General features: G+C 52.0%; 1 protein-coding gene across 1 annotated transcript in view; it reads left to right on the top strand.

The window, feature by feature from the left end:
- CNTNAP2 (contactin associated protein 2) overlaps positions 1 to 15,999 on the top strand; it is a 973,876-nt gene that overhangs the window by 336,304 nt on the left and 621,573 nt on the right. The gene's annotated exons all lie outside the window — the stretch shown is intronic.

The following is a 15,999-nucleotide window of genomic DNA, read 5'->3' on the forward strand; positions in this document are numbered from 1 at the left end:
GATAAGACTTCAATGTCACGTTTATTTATGATGGGGCTTTGGGACGTGCGAGGGAAGAAAATGGAATTGAAAGGTACTGGATTTCCCCGTAACCTTTCGAACCACCCCCCGCACCCCCCAGGAAATGTTGACAATACTTGGCATGCTCAGCAAAGTAGATGCAGTGACGTCTGAGTCTCAGGCTTTGAGTTTCAAGCTACGCGTGTCCTATAGGGAAAGCAGGTGGTCCTACAAGGTTTCAGGATAAAAGGAAGCCCTCCTCCTTGCCTCTGGGGACACAGCACTATAATGCGTGATGGCTGGGTCCTGTGTCCCACTGGTGGTACCTCCCCCAAATCATCACGGACCCATGTGTGGAGACCAGGGTACTCCCAGTGCCTTCAAGGTTCCGATCCTCAAGCCTGTCCTCAGAGGTGCCTCTGGCACATTAGAACCTCCAACCCCATGGCTAGTGGAGACGGGCCCACCGCGGCCCAGTCCATTCCCAGAAGCAGAGTCTGTGGGATGGAGCAGACCCGTCCCAGAGGGTTTCCCAGGCGGTGGGCTTGACCTTCCTCCCGTGTGGTCTTGCTGAGAGTGTCCACCATCAGCCCCGGGGCTAGCAGTTGAGCACGTGACCCCTGTGCTCCATAAAGCACCTCGTGAACGGCAGGGCTGCCCTGCCACTCATCAGGGTTCAGTAGGTGACCCTCTGAAGCGGACTGTCTGTCCCTTCTGTGGTGTCGGTGCTTAGTCTGGGAGCCCCACGGAAACCTGTCTGCCTGGGGGGCCCTTGGGGGTGTTTGAAATACTAGCCATGCAGCTTCTAGAATCATGGCCACGTGCCGACCACCAGAGTGTGACAGGTGGCCATGTCCCACCCAGTGTGGCTGAAGCGAGCATGCGAGTCCAGTGATGCACCAGGCAGACTCTTCACGCACGTGTTCTTGTCCACCGAGCGTCCTGCTGGAGAGAGGACCGGGCCACAGCAGCCCGCAGGGAGAACTACCACGTGGTGGCCAATGTCCTCCACCCCAGCGGATACCCGTGTCCACCTCCTCTTGTCTTGCACGCATGGGTCCTTGGCTGTCTGCATTTCCTCACTTAGCGGGTGGGGCAATGCACGTATCGGGGTGGCTTGCGTTATGATAGGCGCGTTTCCTTTGTAAAAGCCCCTGCTCTGCCGTCCAGGTGAGTGGAGCGCAGACGGTCTGGTGCCCCTCTCTGCTCCCTGTTTCCCTCCCCTGCTTCTCCTTCTCTCTTCTCCTCTGTGCCCTCCCTCCTTTCCTCCCTCCCACCCGTCTCCCCTCCCTCCTGATCATGTGACTTCACCACACCTCCAGGGCTCCTTTCCCTGAGATGGAACAAACCCACCACTGCCTTCAGTCAGCACCACCTCCTAGCGCCTTCAGAGCTCAGAGTAGAGCAGGCTCCCAAGGCTGTGAACCGTCCCAGGGCCTGGCACCTTCTCTTTTCTCCTGCAGAGGTCCAGCCCAGCCTGTAACCACGGCCGCGCAGGGCACCTTCCCAGTCCCTCTCTTCTGTCCAGTGAGCGTGTTCCTATGGACATCTGATGAGCCATCCGTGCACGTGCAGAACATCGATCCTCGCCCACTGGGTCGGGGAGGGGGCGCTTCTTCTCACCGCTGGGCGAGCCACTCCTTCCTTGTGCAGCAGTGGCAGCGACAACCCAGCCGCCAGTCTCCCCTGATGGTCTCCACGAGGCCTGGATTGCCCACCAATGTAGCGTCAGGGACCAGCCCCTGCTTCTCTTCTTTGTGTGGTTCGTTTTTTCTCAAGCCGTTTGCTCACTGCCAATTTGTCACGGAGCATCCGTTCTCCGTAGAAGGTGCTTTCTGCAGAATTCACCGACCCACCAGGAACCGCCGCTCAGTGGGAGAAAGATGAGGAGCCTGCTTCCTGAAAGGCTCGCAAAGCCTCGGGACACTGTTTGTGGCCAAGAGCAGTGGGTTGGTTTGGGCTTTCCAGCATTATCAAGGCACCGCAGGCATTCTCAGATCCCTTAGGTTGCGGTGGGATTTATGTTTCTGAACCCACCAGGATCCACCAACCACTTTGCTTGGGCAGGGACCACATTTACGGGAAGGACATGTACAGGGCAGGGTGGGTCTGGGCACTGGCTGGCTGGGCACAAGGCCAGTCCCCTGCTCATCCCGAAAGTCTAGGAGGTTCCATTAAAACACAGGTTTGGGGCCTTTCTCGAAAGATGCATGTTGGGGTCACACTGCCCACACACTGGGAGGAGCGTGGGTGACAAAGGCCACTTCACCAGCCATCTCGAGTACCCACCACCATCTTCTTGTTGATGGCCAAGGCCACTCAACGTGTCCTGGGGGAGAAGGAGGTCAGTACACCTTCCTTCGTGGTGTCAGTCAGTGTGTCCAGCTTCCTGGCAGCACGCAAACCACCACGGACAATTGGATGGCTGAGGGTGCACAGAAGGGTTTCCCGTCTGGAAGATGAGACCTCCAGCCCTGGGCTAGCATCATGCAGGCAGCCGGGCCTTGGCCACTGGAAACTAGCACACCCCTGTCGTGTTCTGCATGGCAGAGAACCATGTCTCTGCTCTCAGCAGAAGGTGGAAGGCGGATCCCCATAGTTTTCATGATGGATCCATCCCTCACAAGTTGCTGCCTGTCCGCTCGGACCATGGAAGCCATCACCTGTGGTGACAGGCACCAGGGTGCGCAGGCTTCCCCACAGCGTTGAGTCTGTTCACGGGTGGAGTTGCGTGAACCCCATCTTCCTCGTGCTGTTCATCATCATGGAGGGTCCAATTTGAGTCCTAGTCCCTCCAGCATCCGCACGGGTGCCTGGGACTCATGAGGCAAGCCCTGTGGCAGAGGGGAGAGGAGGTCCCCCCACAGCATGGGTGTGTTCTGAGCTGCCATCATCCTAGGGACTTGGATTCATGTTGGACCCTGCACGCTCGAGTGCTCCCTGCTGGAGGTGCCTGAGCCACTCCACCCGCGAGCCGACTTAGACCGCTGCGGGGAAAGGAGGCCACCCAGGCAGGTCCTGTGATCACAGGCCACAGCTCCCATGGTCCTCGGGGACAGCAGCGCGTCAGGAAGGGACACATCAGGGAAAGCTCCTGGGACCCAGCTCCTGTGGATGTGTGGATGGCAGGGCCTCTGGGAGACCTGAGGGCAGAGGAGGGGAGGGGAGGGTGAGACCCTACCACGCAGGTGCTGTCTGCCGTCATCCTCCTGTTTTCTGATAGAGCTGGAGAAGCACCGATGACACGACTCAGGTAGCCTGTTTGGAACCCCAGGCCTGACTCTAAGCCCACAGGGTGCGAGCCTGCCAGACACGGGGACCCCTCCCATAGCAGCGGGGCAGTGCAGAGAGGAAAGTAAATGGGAGCGACAATCTGCCGGCCTCCCCCCGCCCCACCCCTCCCACTCCCTGGCAGCTGAGCGTCCATCCACACTTAGGTAGGAGCTGTCTCTAAAGCAGATGGAGTGATTCTTCACTGATTTTACTTTTTAAAAGACATTCTTTTCCCCCTTTGTTTCGTTTTTCCCAACATGAATTTAAATCGCTGAGAACACAAAAAACACGTGCTATAATTGAAGAAGCACTCAATGGCCCCCTTCTGAGGCTCCGTCTAAAAGTAAGGATGATGGCAATGAGTACAGGACTTCGTCGCATCCGGTTTGGAGTCCAGGGCTGTTTCAGACTCATCACCAACCCCCCCACGCTTTCAGTGGTGCTGGATGGATTGTCACTTGGTACAAAAGCGGTTGTCAATCTTCCGAAACTCGCTGTCAGCATTGGCAGCTGCCTTTGTGTTGTTTCTAACCCTTCAGGGCCCCAAATGCAGCCTGGGGCCTGGAGCGTCCTCACAGCTGCTGCCAGGCTGGAGCCTGAGGTTGGCGCCAGTGTGTCAGTCCGTTTCTTGAGGGCCTTCCTCTTATTTGCAGACCCCCTATTTCACCACACGTACGGTCCTCTCCCAAAGAACAGCCCTGCTGATAACAAGTCCAAATCTTGAGACCAACGTGTGGCCTCCCTCATTCTAAGGAGCATTCTAAGTGTGCATCTTCCAAGACAGATTTATTCTTGCCTTGAAGATTGTGGAACTCTAGGTCGCAAGGATTCATTTTCAGAAAGCTGTTCTTACTCGGAGGACCTGAGAGTCATCTGGATCCTGGAGCCCTTGCAGCCGCCACTGGGATGCTGGCTTCCTGAGATGCGGTCTGGGCTCTCTGGGCTTCCACACCCACTTCCAACCCTACTCCCTTGTCCTGTGCACCCCTCGGGGTGCCTCCAGCCAGCAGGGTCCCCACAGTGCTTCAGGCCCTCTGCCCTACCAGTCCCTCATGGCCCCCCACCAGCCCAGCCCATAGCCACAGGCCTTACATTGCCCAGTCTCATGGGACCACACAGTTCACTGCAACTATGAACGAGGCCGGTCTGCTTCAGTCTGGGATGATCGCCACCGCCATTGTCCTTGGTGAGCCTGTGAGCAATCAAGCAGTGTCGCCCACGCCCAGCCGGTGCCTGTGCTGGGTTTCTGGTTGGGTTATTGGGAAGCACGAGTTTCATTTGCTGATTTTTCTTCCTAGTCCCGCTAAGCCTGGAAGCGCTGCTGAAACCTGTTCAGTTTCACAGCAACAGGGCAGCCTCTGCTGGCAGAGGAGGAATGGCTGTGCATGAGGAGCTTGGGCGGGAAATCTAACCCACCTGCCACATGGAAGGTGGGACACTTGTGTTTAGCTGCCAGTCTTCGTGCTTACCCCCTCCCCAGGAGCCTCACGTGCTGAGCACAGCTCCGTGGGTGCACAAGGGAGGACTCTCAGAGACGCTTGCTCTGGCCAGCCTCAGAAGGCTGCGTGTGTGGACATGGTCTCTGCTGGCCTGGGGAATGATTCTGCCAACAATTCTAAGATGCTCTGCTCTCTTGTTTCTTTCACCAAAATGTTAGGGTCTTTTGTTTGTTTGTTTTTAAGATAAGATGAGACCAAAGTGTGCTTGGCCATTGCTCCATTGAACTTATGGTTCCCACATGTCTTGGTTTTTAACCACGCTTTTTGGCCCTGAGACCAGAAATACTAGATGGTGCCCAGCTACCATCTCCAACAGCTCTGCAAAGGATCACAGCAGAGGGTCCTCCATAGACTGGAGGTAAAAGGTGGAGCAAAACACACAAGCATATAAGAGCCCAGACTCATTTGTTGGATGCATACAGATGGACACCCCAAAGACGATGACCCTTAGCCTTCAGGTCTGTAGCTGAACTCATCCCCATGTTAGAATCAGGAAACATTTATGATCAATAAGGGCAGCATCTGCCTCAGGACCCAGCCATAATAAGGAACGAAGGAGGAATGGAGACAAGAAACACTGAGGGGAGTGGGACGGGGGGGGGCATTGGGGGAGATTCAAGTGAAACGTTGAAAGAAAATGTGTGTGAATTGTTCGGTGTAAAACTCAGGATCAATTCCATAAACTTTTACCTACATCACGTGGAAAACAATGGAGAGGTCATTTTCCTTAGAAGGAGATAGAAGCAAATGCTCATGTCTTCAAGAGGCATGGCTCCTCTTCCACCCCCACTCTTGCACATCATCTTCCTTGGAACTTTAAAAAAAAAGTCAGTTGTCATCAATTCAATTCTAATGACAGCCTGAAAGTATTAATATATTTATTTTTTTCTTAATGCGCTTCATTTGCCTTACCAAACCAAGTGTATTGGCATCAGCTCCAATACGAATTAAAATGGCACGAGAGCTCTTTAAAGTGTTGAAGAGCAAGGATGTCACTTTGTGAACTGAGGTGCGCCTGACCCGAGCCATAGTGTTGTCCATGGCATCAGTCTCCTCCGAGGCATGTCGAAGTCAGACATTGATTGAGGAGGCCGGGGGAGAATCGGTACCTTTGACTGACGCTGCTGGGGATGCCTATTGAAAGCCCAATGGACTTTCTAAACCAAACAAGTCTGTCTTGGAAGAAGTACAGCCAGAGTGCTCCTGAGAGGAGAAGGTGCCAAGACTTTGTCTCAGGACTTGGGGCATATTATCCCGAGACCAGTCCCTGGAAAGGACACCATCCGTCATTCTTGGTCAAGTAGGAGGTCAGTGGAAAAGAGGAAGTCCCCCAATGGTACGCACAGCGACGCCAGCAAAGGGCTCACACAGGACAAGGATTGTGAGGCTGTCGCACAACTGGCAGCGTTTCCTTCTGCCGCACACGGGGTGACTGTGAGTCAGAACAAACTCGGTGGGGCCCACCAACAACGTCACCAAATGATGTCAGCTCCCATGGAGTCGATGCTTCAGACAGCGGCAGCTTCATGCCCAGCTGGGTCCCCACCCCTCACCCCAGCCATTAAGAGCCTGTGCAGCCGCCACTGGCAGCACGGCGCCCGTGGGGTTGGCAACACGGTGAAGATTAGCCAGGTGGTGGTAAAGATGCTGCCAGGACTGGTCGCATGGAATGATGGAGGACAAGTCACCTGAGGCTTGGTGGATGTCGCTTTTCTCACATCCTCTTTGCGACATGATTTAGGATTCTTAATTCCAAGTAGCCTTTTCCACAACGACAACAAGAGAACGGGTTCCGGCAGTCCCAACAGCAGAGCTCTTTCCAGTAAAGAGCAGCATGGTTGCCAAGCAGGCAAGTCTACTTCTTCTGACTTTTTGATTTACAAAAATAAATAGCAATTGCTTCCAAATGGATTTCCTACAAATAAATTGTATTCTAATTTTCAGAAATTGCTTATTATCTCTGCATTAGTCGATGTGCTGGGGTTACAGCCCAGCTCAGAAATAGATTGTTAAGATTTAGGAGGGCTGTGGGGCGCTGGGGGCGGGCAGGGTGAGCGTGTGTGTGTGTGTGTGCGTGGGTGGATGAGGGGCAGAGCGGGAACAGGTCTGAGACTGACCGTTCTGAGAGACACAGAGGCGTTCACTTGTTCCTTTTGGTCTTTTGGTTTAGAATGGCATTCTTGCTGATAATAGGATTTATAGAAAACTACTAGCAATTCCCGCTGCTTGGCTTCTGCTTCATCGTGTGATTAGTCAGTCATTAAAAAAAAATAAATAACTGCATTCTAGCATTTCATGAACCGATCCAATAACCTGTAAAACATACATATGGACATACCCACCCTGCTTCAGGAAGCCATGGCATATTGACACAGCTTAGGGTAAAAAGAAATGGCTTGGTTGAAAATATGCTTGAAATCTTCCATCTTGAATCTTTGAGTCGACTCTGTGTTAAATGCACTCAACAGAGAGGTAAATGCATATTTGCACTGAAAGTCTCATAGGAGGGGATGTTTGAGCCTTTAACTGATGACAAACAGCTCCAGTGGGAGTCTAATAAATCCATTTTGTGAGTTGAGCTGCTTACGTCGGGAATCATGTGTAATTGTGACCCATCAAGCCGTGTGTGGCCAGGGCCTCTCTCTGAGAGTCACTGCCAGTGGACCAGCTGAGCATCTGAAAGGAAAGAGGGCCCGGGTGGGATTCTCTGGCTGCCTCGTTGCCATGCACTCCAAGGACGTGGTTGTGGAGGTGACAGACAAAGCAGAACAGGTTGGGGCTGACCCTCAGGGGAGTCAATGCCCACAGGGGAAACCAGACCAAGGAGCAATCATTTCCATATCAGGCGGGCCAACAGGGAAGAAATATGCAAGGGGGCCAGGGGTCAGCAGGTCCGGGATACACTGAGGGTGAGGGATCTGTCTGAACACGAGCCAGAGGAAAGAGATCAAGCCATTTGTCCAGCTGGAGGCAGACGAGGCCCAGGTGAGCCAGCTCTGGACACAGCATGGCCCTCACCCATGGCGCCCAAAGAGAAAGATTGACCAGAAAGAGAGACAGTAGAAGGGGGTCGACTCAGAGGGCCACGAAAGAAATTAGATGGTGTTGCTCTTCCAGACATTCGGTTAACATATGAAGGAGCTTCCTGCTTCTTCTCCCGGAGGGCCGGTCCCAGGGCAGGGGCTGCAGGAGAGAGACTTGGAGGAGCCCTGCTGATACCACAGTGGGCATGGTGGGTGACATGGTGGGCCATGCGGGCAGCGAAGGGAGACCTGCTCAATGTCACCGCACTGAAGGGGGGGCGGGGGGAGACCATTCGGTGTGAGCTGGCTGGCTCAGCCCTGCAGTGCGGTTCTACCAGGAGCCCCACACGGGGTGAGGGGGTACTTTTCCAGAGAGCCAGTCCTCTGCTGCAGTGAGGAGGCAGGCACTCTGAATTCAGGGGCTGGCTTGCAGGGAAAACCTTCTCTCCATGGCCTCTCTGTCTCCTTGGACGGCCTCTGGGTTTGGCGTTTCCTGGAGACTGCCTGTCTCTGGCATCCACGTTCCCGGGGCCGAGGAGATGCTCCATCAGCTGTGCCCATGCCTGGCTCTTCTTTCTTGGAGGGGCCGGACCCTCTCTGTCAGCTCACTTCTCTCTTCATTGGAAGAAAGTCATGGGGCCACACCCCGGAACCCTGCCATGTGGGGTGGGAGATTCGACCTGAGTAAGGGGGCAGACGAGCCACTCTAAGAACAGATTGCCGAACCCCAGGGCATCACAGAGTACGCAGGGACCGCCTTGCCTAGTGGTCAGGTCAGGCTCAATCCAGCCAAGTGGACAAGCATTGGGAGTGGAGAGGCACAGTTCAGTGTGTGACAGCTGACAGCCCAAAGGCTGGAGGTTCAAGCCCACCCACATTCCCCTCAGAAGGGAGAGCTAGTGATCCACCAGTGCTCTCTGGCACACAGGCCACTGGGAGTTAGAAAAGACCCAGCGAGTCTGGTCCCCGTGATGATGGGGGAAGCAGAGGGGGGAGAGGGTGCAGATAAGGACAGGAGGAAATGGGGCAGATGAGGAGCAAGCGTTGAGTATACTGAGGTGGGAAGCCCCAGGAGTGCATGGCCCAGGCCCCTGGCCATTAGTTGTCGGAAGCCACATTATATGGGCACTGAACCAGATCTGCTTCCTCCCATGTGGTTGGAATTGCTCCATCAGGAGGCACTAGGCCCTGCTCAGATCAGGGGACCCTCGCATTCACTGCACACACCACAAGATGCTGGCCTGCACACAGAGCCTCAGGGTGTTCTTTGGGATTTCTTTCTCCCAGGGAGGGGGACGGTTCAGAGTCCGTCTCCAGACCTCTGTCTAAATGTCTGAGGAAGGTTCATTGGTCACTGACACTTTGGTGTCCCTTGTGACCATTTGTGTAGGTCTGAGCTAGGCACAAACACCGCAGTGTCTGTGAGGATGGCCCACGACCCAGCCGTAGACGCTTCTGTTGGACATCGGGTTGTAATAATTAGGAACCAAATCAAGGACACCCTACAGCAACAAACAGAGAGGTGGATAGCAAGGGCAGTGAGCTAGAGGAAACACGGGAGACGGATCAAGCAGCATGCAGAGGGAGACGCAGACTGACACCCCCATCCCCCACCCCCGACCCATGGGTCCAGAAATGCTCCAAGACTGAACCCATTAAAACCAGACTGAGCGATTCCCCATCACCCCATCCTCAGAGAAGGAGGCTGGTCTTTTCCTCTGAAAGCTGGGAATGCATGGTATTTGTCATTGTAGCATCCAGGGTGACTCCAGGGGTTCTCAAAGTTGCTTCCAATCCTATAATTCACATTTTAAAAATAATTTCATTGGTGGATCTTACAGCTCTTATCATCATCCATCCATCCATCCATTATGTCAAGCACCATCATCATTTTCCAAACATTTTCTTTCTACTTGAGCCCTTGGCATCAGCTCATTTCCCCCCCTTCTTCACTCTTCCTCCCTCATGAACCCTTGATAATTTATAAAGTATTATTTTGTTTCATGTCTCACTCGACTGCTGTCTCCCTTCACCCACTTTTCTGTTGTTTGTTCCCTTGAGAGGGGGTTTTATGTAGATTATTTTCATCAGTTTCCCCTTTCTCCTCCCATCTTTCCCTTACCCTCCTGATATCACTACTCTCATTATTGGTCCTGAGGGGTTTATCTGTCCTGGATTTCCTGTGTTTCCAGCTCTTATCTGTACCTGGGTACATGCTCTAGTCTAGGCAGATTTGTAAGGTAGAATTAGAGTCATGATAATGGGGGGAGGAAGTATTAAAGAACGAGAGGAAAGTTGTATGTTTCATTGGTGCTATACTGTGCCCTGATTGGCTTGTCTCTTCCTTGTGACCCTTCTGTAAGGGGATGTCCAATTGTCTACAGATAGATTTGGAGTCTCCACTCAGCCTTCCCCCTCACTCATGTCGATATGGTTTTTGGTTCAGGATCTTTGATGCCTGATACCTGATCCCATCATGAGTGTACTGATCTTATGAATGAGAGTCTGGTGCAACACACTGGAATAGAAGTGGCCGCTTTCCATCTCAAGTTGCTGTGCACTCGGTTTCTGGTGGCCCCACATTACAGATCACAAAGGCCCCGTCGTGTTTCTATGGTGGGGACTTGTTAGCAGCAGGTTTCCAGGTCAGTCCTCCACAACACTGAAGAGTGGGTTAGACCTAGAAGTCAAGGGCCTTAGTGTCCATCCATCCTTTCAATGACAGCCTCCTGCACAGTTACTCAGCCCATGTGTAGGATTTGCAGGTGGAAGACAGTTTCCAGTGACTACATTGTAGCCTTGTGAGCTATACTGTAAATATGCAAGCATACGTGGGACACAGATCATAAACATCCAGTAATGGGACAGCACAGCAGTGCACTGGCTCTTAGAGATTTGATAAACAGCGGTCAATTCCTCAAAAATGTTGATATATTAATTTTAAGATAAAAATACGTTGACTATATCCCTTTGTGTAAAATTTGCAACACCAAGCAAATTCCACCGTGTAGCATTCTTAAACTTTAGTTTGAGATGTGCAGTGTATAAGTAGCTCTTGGCATTGCATTGGTGTCTATTTGCACACTTTATGTAGTATTAGATGCCCTCCTAAATTGTTAATGCACATCGTTATCAATGTTTTAATTGGGCAATTCCACTTTAGGGACTTTGGGTAAGAAAACAATTGTGAAATCACTCAATAACCTTGTAACAAGAATATCTGCCTGAGAAAGGTTTAGATTTGTGAAAAAGAGAGTAGCTGTTGTAGAGCCAAGGGCAGGCAGCCTTCAGTGGCTGCCCAGCGCATGATCCCCCATCACCCTCGATGGAGGGCATGCCCCGGGACTCACTGTTTCCTCACACACTGACTGCACTGTGGTTTGGCTGTTGTCAGACGCCACCAAGTTGTTTCTTTTGCACAGTGTCCCCAGTACAACTGGATGCAACCCCATCCTCACTGCGTGACCTTGGAGCCATTGTTGCAGCCACGGCATCAACGCCCCTTGTGGAAGGCCTTCCTCCTTTCCGCTGACTCCCCTGCTTTACCCAGCACGATGGCCTCCTCCAAGGACTGGGTCTCCAGATACCATGTCCAAAGTCCGTGAGATGAAGTCTTAGCCTCCTTGCACCTAAGGAACATTGGGGCTGGACTACATCCAAGACAGAGTTTCTGTTGTTCTTTTGTCAGTGCGTGGCACTTCCAGTATGCTTCCCCAACACCGTGGTTCAAATGCACGGATTCTTCTTTGGCCTTCCTAATTCAGTGTATTGGCAATGATACCCTTGCTTGTGTCGTCCTTGCCTAGTCTTCAACGTAATGTCCTTGCTTTTCAAACTCAGACTCTCCTTGGACACTTTTTAACGACAAAACGAAATGGCATTCTTGCACTCTACCCCACCCCCTCTAATGAATGCTGGAGTCTCCCGCACATCAGAGGGATAGCTGGCTGGGGTTGTCATTGTTGTTGGGTGCCATTGAGTTGGTGGGACGCACGGAGGGCTGCATGAATGTGTGGGAGCTAGATGATCCGGCCCCTCACTAATCCTGCTGATCTTGTGGGTGGGATTTGCTTTCCACACTTTCTAGTCTGTTCCATTTCTTTTTGGCAATAAGCATATCCTGCCTTTGCAGTCGGGCAGACGCTCGACAGGTATGATGAACTCAGGTGAGGAAGGGAAAGACCATCATCCGCAAGCGAAAATAGGGAAGTCACCTGGGGGTGTGGGAGTGAGATATGGGGAGAGTTGACACAAACCACAAACGTGGTTGAATACAAAATTGATTATTTGAAATTTGACCCGCCCCCCCCCCACACACACACCTAATTCACAAAATACGGAGTATTAAAAATGTAACAAAGCTATTGGAAAACTATTATAATATATATATATTAACCATTTCTCCAAACTATCTTTTCCTGACTTCAGAAAATAAAGACTCTGAGAGTAAACATTGCTAAGAGAATGCCTCTCGGCCGAGATGAGCAGATGAATCATGTGCTCCAACTCCATGCGAGAGTGCTAGAACCCCAAGGGTGGGCACTCAGTGACTTTGCAGCCACTCTTGGACTAGTTGTTACTGTGGCTCAGATTGCTGCTTAACCACCATGCACATTTAATCACAGTAAGAAAGCCTAATTCTAGGGAGTGATAAGCAATCCGGGCAATAGAAAGACGAGAGCGCGGCTTGTCCCAAAGTAGGCACAGTGTATTACAATTAGCTGTCAGATGAAGTTTTAATGGGGTTCAGTTAGAACTAGAACTAAACTTTGGGGGAGCGCTGCCTGCCTGGTTTCACAGCATCGCAGCCCCTTCAGATGGGCCTTTCCCATGTGGTGTGTAAATTGCACACCTTGGAGTATTTCCGGGAATGATCCTACCTCCGTCCCGTTTCCCGCGCTGACACAGTGGCACCTTGTCCAATGGCTCCCAGCTCAGGCTTTCCACTACTCCAAAAGCAGAGTCCCCCCAAAAACTTCAGGGTTTGTAACTCTATGCCTGAGAGTCTGAACGGAAAATCTGCCTTAGAAAGCGTGTGTGGAGCCGGAGTCACTGACGCGTCCTGTGTCCCGTGAAATGAAAAGGGGGGAGGGATGGCGCTTGAGTCTACACACCGCTCTCACTCAGGCAACACACCGTGCTTGTGTGAGCGCCCTGAAAGCTTGTCGTGACATTTTTATTTTGTACTTTATTGGTGTAAAATATTCTAACCACGGGTCCGAAGAAAGTGAATGATCCCAACAGGAAAGCTAAGAGGAAAGCGATGAGACCCAGGAAAGAGGTAAAGAAAGATGTCCTTGTGGAATTCTAGTCTGGTCTCCGCTTGTCTCATCTGACAGCAGAACACAGCACGGCCAAGTTAACCTTCTCATCGTTGGGGGTGGATAGGGGTGTGTGTAAAAATGTGATGGAATCTGCCAATGTAGCAAAAGGTGGGAAACCAAGATAACCCAGACCATCGAAGAGGTTGAAAAGTGACTGAATTGGGATAAGTCAGAAACAGCTCCATGGCGTCTTCATGCTATGTGAGAAGCCACAGCTACTTAAGATCCTAGAAAAATGAATTTATGATGGTGATTTTTGAGTCTCTGAGTCCATTATTTAGTTTCCCACGATTTATTAAAGGGAAACAATGTGCTCACTTCTCAAATTTTTTGATGTTCGATTATAAATTTGGAACAAATTGAGTTCCACAACCAAGCTTTCACTCTTCTTGGGAGAGGGTAGCCCACTGGCACAGGAAGAGCTTTGATGCACGGGGGCAGCCCTCTCTGGTTGGCCACGGAGCTCCTACAGTCTGGGGCGGAGACTAAGCCCCGGAGCCACAGCCCCTGGTTGGTTCACACTGAGGACTGAAGGGGACAGGGGTGGGCGGGATGGGCATTCTCATCTAGCCTGCCCTATGTCCATAGTCCTGACAGCAAACCATCAGCGCTCGCCTATGCCACTGCGCCTCATCCTGGGAATGGAGGTAGATTGCTGTTGTTTTCTTTTGGATGCTACTTTTCGTTGTGAATCGGATGAAGGTTCACAGAGCAGAAACATTTTCCGGTCAGCGGTCCATACGCATTTCCCATCTCACTCATTGCAATCCGCCGTCATGTCACCTCACTGTCCCCACTTCCTTCTTCCCACCCTTTCTGCATTTTGTCCTGGGTGAAACATGTCCTGAGGGGTGATTGTTGGAAGGTATTCCCCTGTTGACCCGCCTGTTGTTAGGCTGTGAGTGGAGCCATGTGGGTCAGTTCATTTCCAGACCAATGCTCTCGTCCTGAGGGATCCCTCAGCGTCTGGCAGACCAGGAAGCCCGGTCTTTTTTATGACACTGCGTTTCATCCCACACTTTTCTCTTGCTCCATCCAGACCTTGTCATCTGATCTTTCCCTCCCACATTGGTTAGTTGTGGTAGCCGGGCACCATCTAGTTTTTCTGGTCTTAGGATCACAGACACTATGAACCCACAGCCCGTTCGTCCACCAGACTAATCATTTCCATAGTGCTACGATTTTATCCGAGTATAGATTTTTATTTAGGAGAAACATGTAGAAGGAACACATCTAAGCTCAAGTAAGTCTTCCTCCCTGCGAGGCAAAATGCGAATGCTTTGTTAATGAATCCACGTTGAAGGTGTATACTCGATACTGAAGGTGTGTCATCCATAGCGAAGGTGTGCCATCGATATTGAGGTGCTGTGGCTTGGACCCGATTGCCCCCAATCTGGAGTTGGCTATAAACAACGTTCTCTGGAATCCAGAAAATCATTGCCTTTCTCTGACCTTCATTCACCTCTTCCCGTTTCAAGACAAGAAGCAATTTCTCCTCATCGTGGATTCTACGTCTGAACTGGAGCCTCACATCTGAGTCCCCTTCCTCTCTGCACTGGCTCTCATCAGAGAGGATGGGATGCGGAAGCTGAAAGCCAGGCGCGGCCTTGCGGGTGATTCAGCTGCTGTCTAATTGGCTTTGCAGGAGCGGCAATTTAATGGCTGACTTTCCCTTGCCATAAAACAAGCCTCTGTGACTCACAGAGAGCAGGATTCTGTTGATTAAGGAAGCCCATTTTTATGGGCAGTAAAGAACTGGCCATTAAGAATTAAAACCTAGAGCTCAAAGTCATATTTTTTCTGTCTAAACTTTGTAGTGTGTAACATTTCCCAAACTGCCAGGTAACCCATTGAATATTTTCTTGAGAGAATTTGATAAGTGCCCTCTGACCATGTGAGAGCCACTGAGATGGGAAAGGACACTTTAGATGTCATTTAGTGTGACGTGTGAAGCAGGCATGTTTGAAAGTGCTGGACTGGAGGGAGCTCCCTCCTAAGGGCAAGGCATGTATCAACAGGGCGTGGAAGGAGGGAGCAGCCCGTGGCTGGGTCAATGCCAGCCCCCTGCAGCCCTGTGGCCGGGTGTTTCTCTCACAGGGGCTCTGGTACAAGACTGCCCCGTGTTTCTTGTGCGAGTGAAGGACAGGGGACCTAAAGAGGATACACGCCTGCTCTCTTTTCTTCCTCTGCCTCCAGTGGACAGGCCTCCAAAGCACTCGTCAGGACCATGAAGCTGTCAGGCAGGCAGCTGGCCCTCGAGCCTCCCTGCTGGACCACGTCTTCTGTGATGCAAAACCCGCCCAGGAGAAGAAACGGCATGATGAACCTGCATCTCCCATGATGAACAGCCATCGTGGTCACTCAACTGCCAGTGTCCTCAGCGTGATTGGAACCCATCCGTTAGTCTTTGCAGACATTGGGAAACCGTGGTCAGACATGGCCATGTTGTCTCTGATCCACAGCGACCTCAAGCTGAACACCGCGGAGTGCTGCCTGCGCCCGAGCCCCGGCCCCCACACTGGAGGCCACACGCTCCTCGGGAGAAAGCAGGAGTTGCTGTTCCTGTGAAGATGGACACAGAGTCTCCAGGAGTCAGAGTGGGCTTGGTGGCAGGGAGCGCACCCTTGACAAGAGGGGACCAACACGCCATTCTCCCTGAGTGGCCGGGCTTGAGTCTCAGCGGCTACACTCCACGGGTGCTCCTGCTTTATCAGTGACACCACCGTCTTGCCACCGAGTGGGTCAGAGTCCCAGGAAGCAGACTGCCGCATTTTCCACCCTCGAGGTGGCTGGTAGATTTGAACTGCTGACCTTCTGTTAGCAGCCATGCCTAACCTCGATGTCACTACGATCCTCTTTACCATCGCTCTCCGTACAGTC

Source organism: Tenrec ecaudatus, chromosome 9 (genome assembly GCF_050624435.1).
Source record: "Tenrec ecaudatus isolate mTenEca1 chromosome 9, mTenEca1.hap1, whole genome shotgun sequence".
Taxonomy (NCBI): domain Eukaryota; kingdom Metazoa; phylum Chordata; class Mammalia; order Afrosoricida; family Tenrecidae; genus Tenrec; species Tenrec ecaudatus.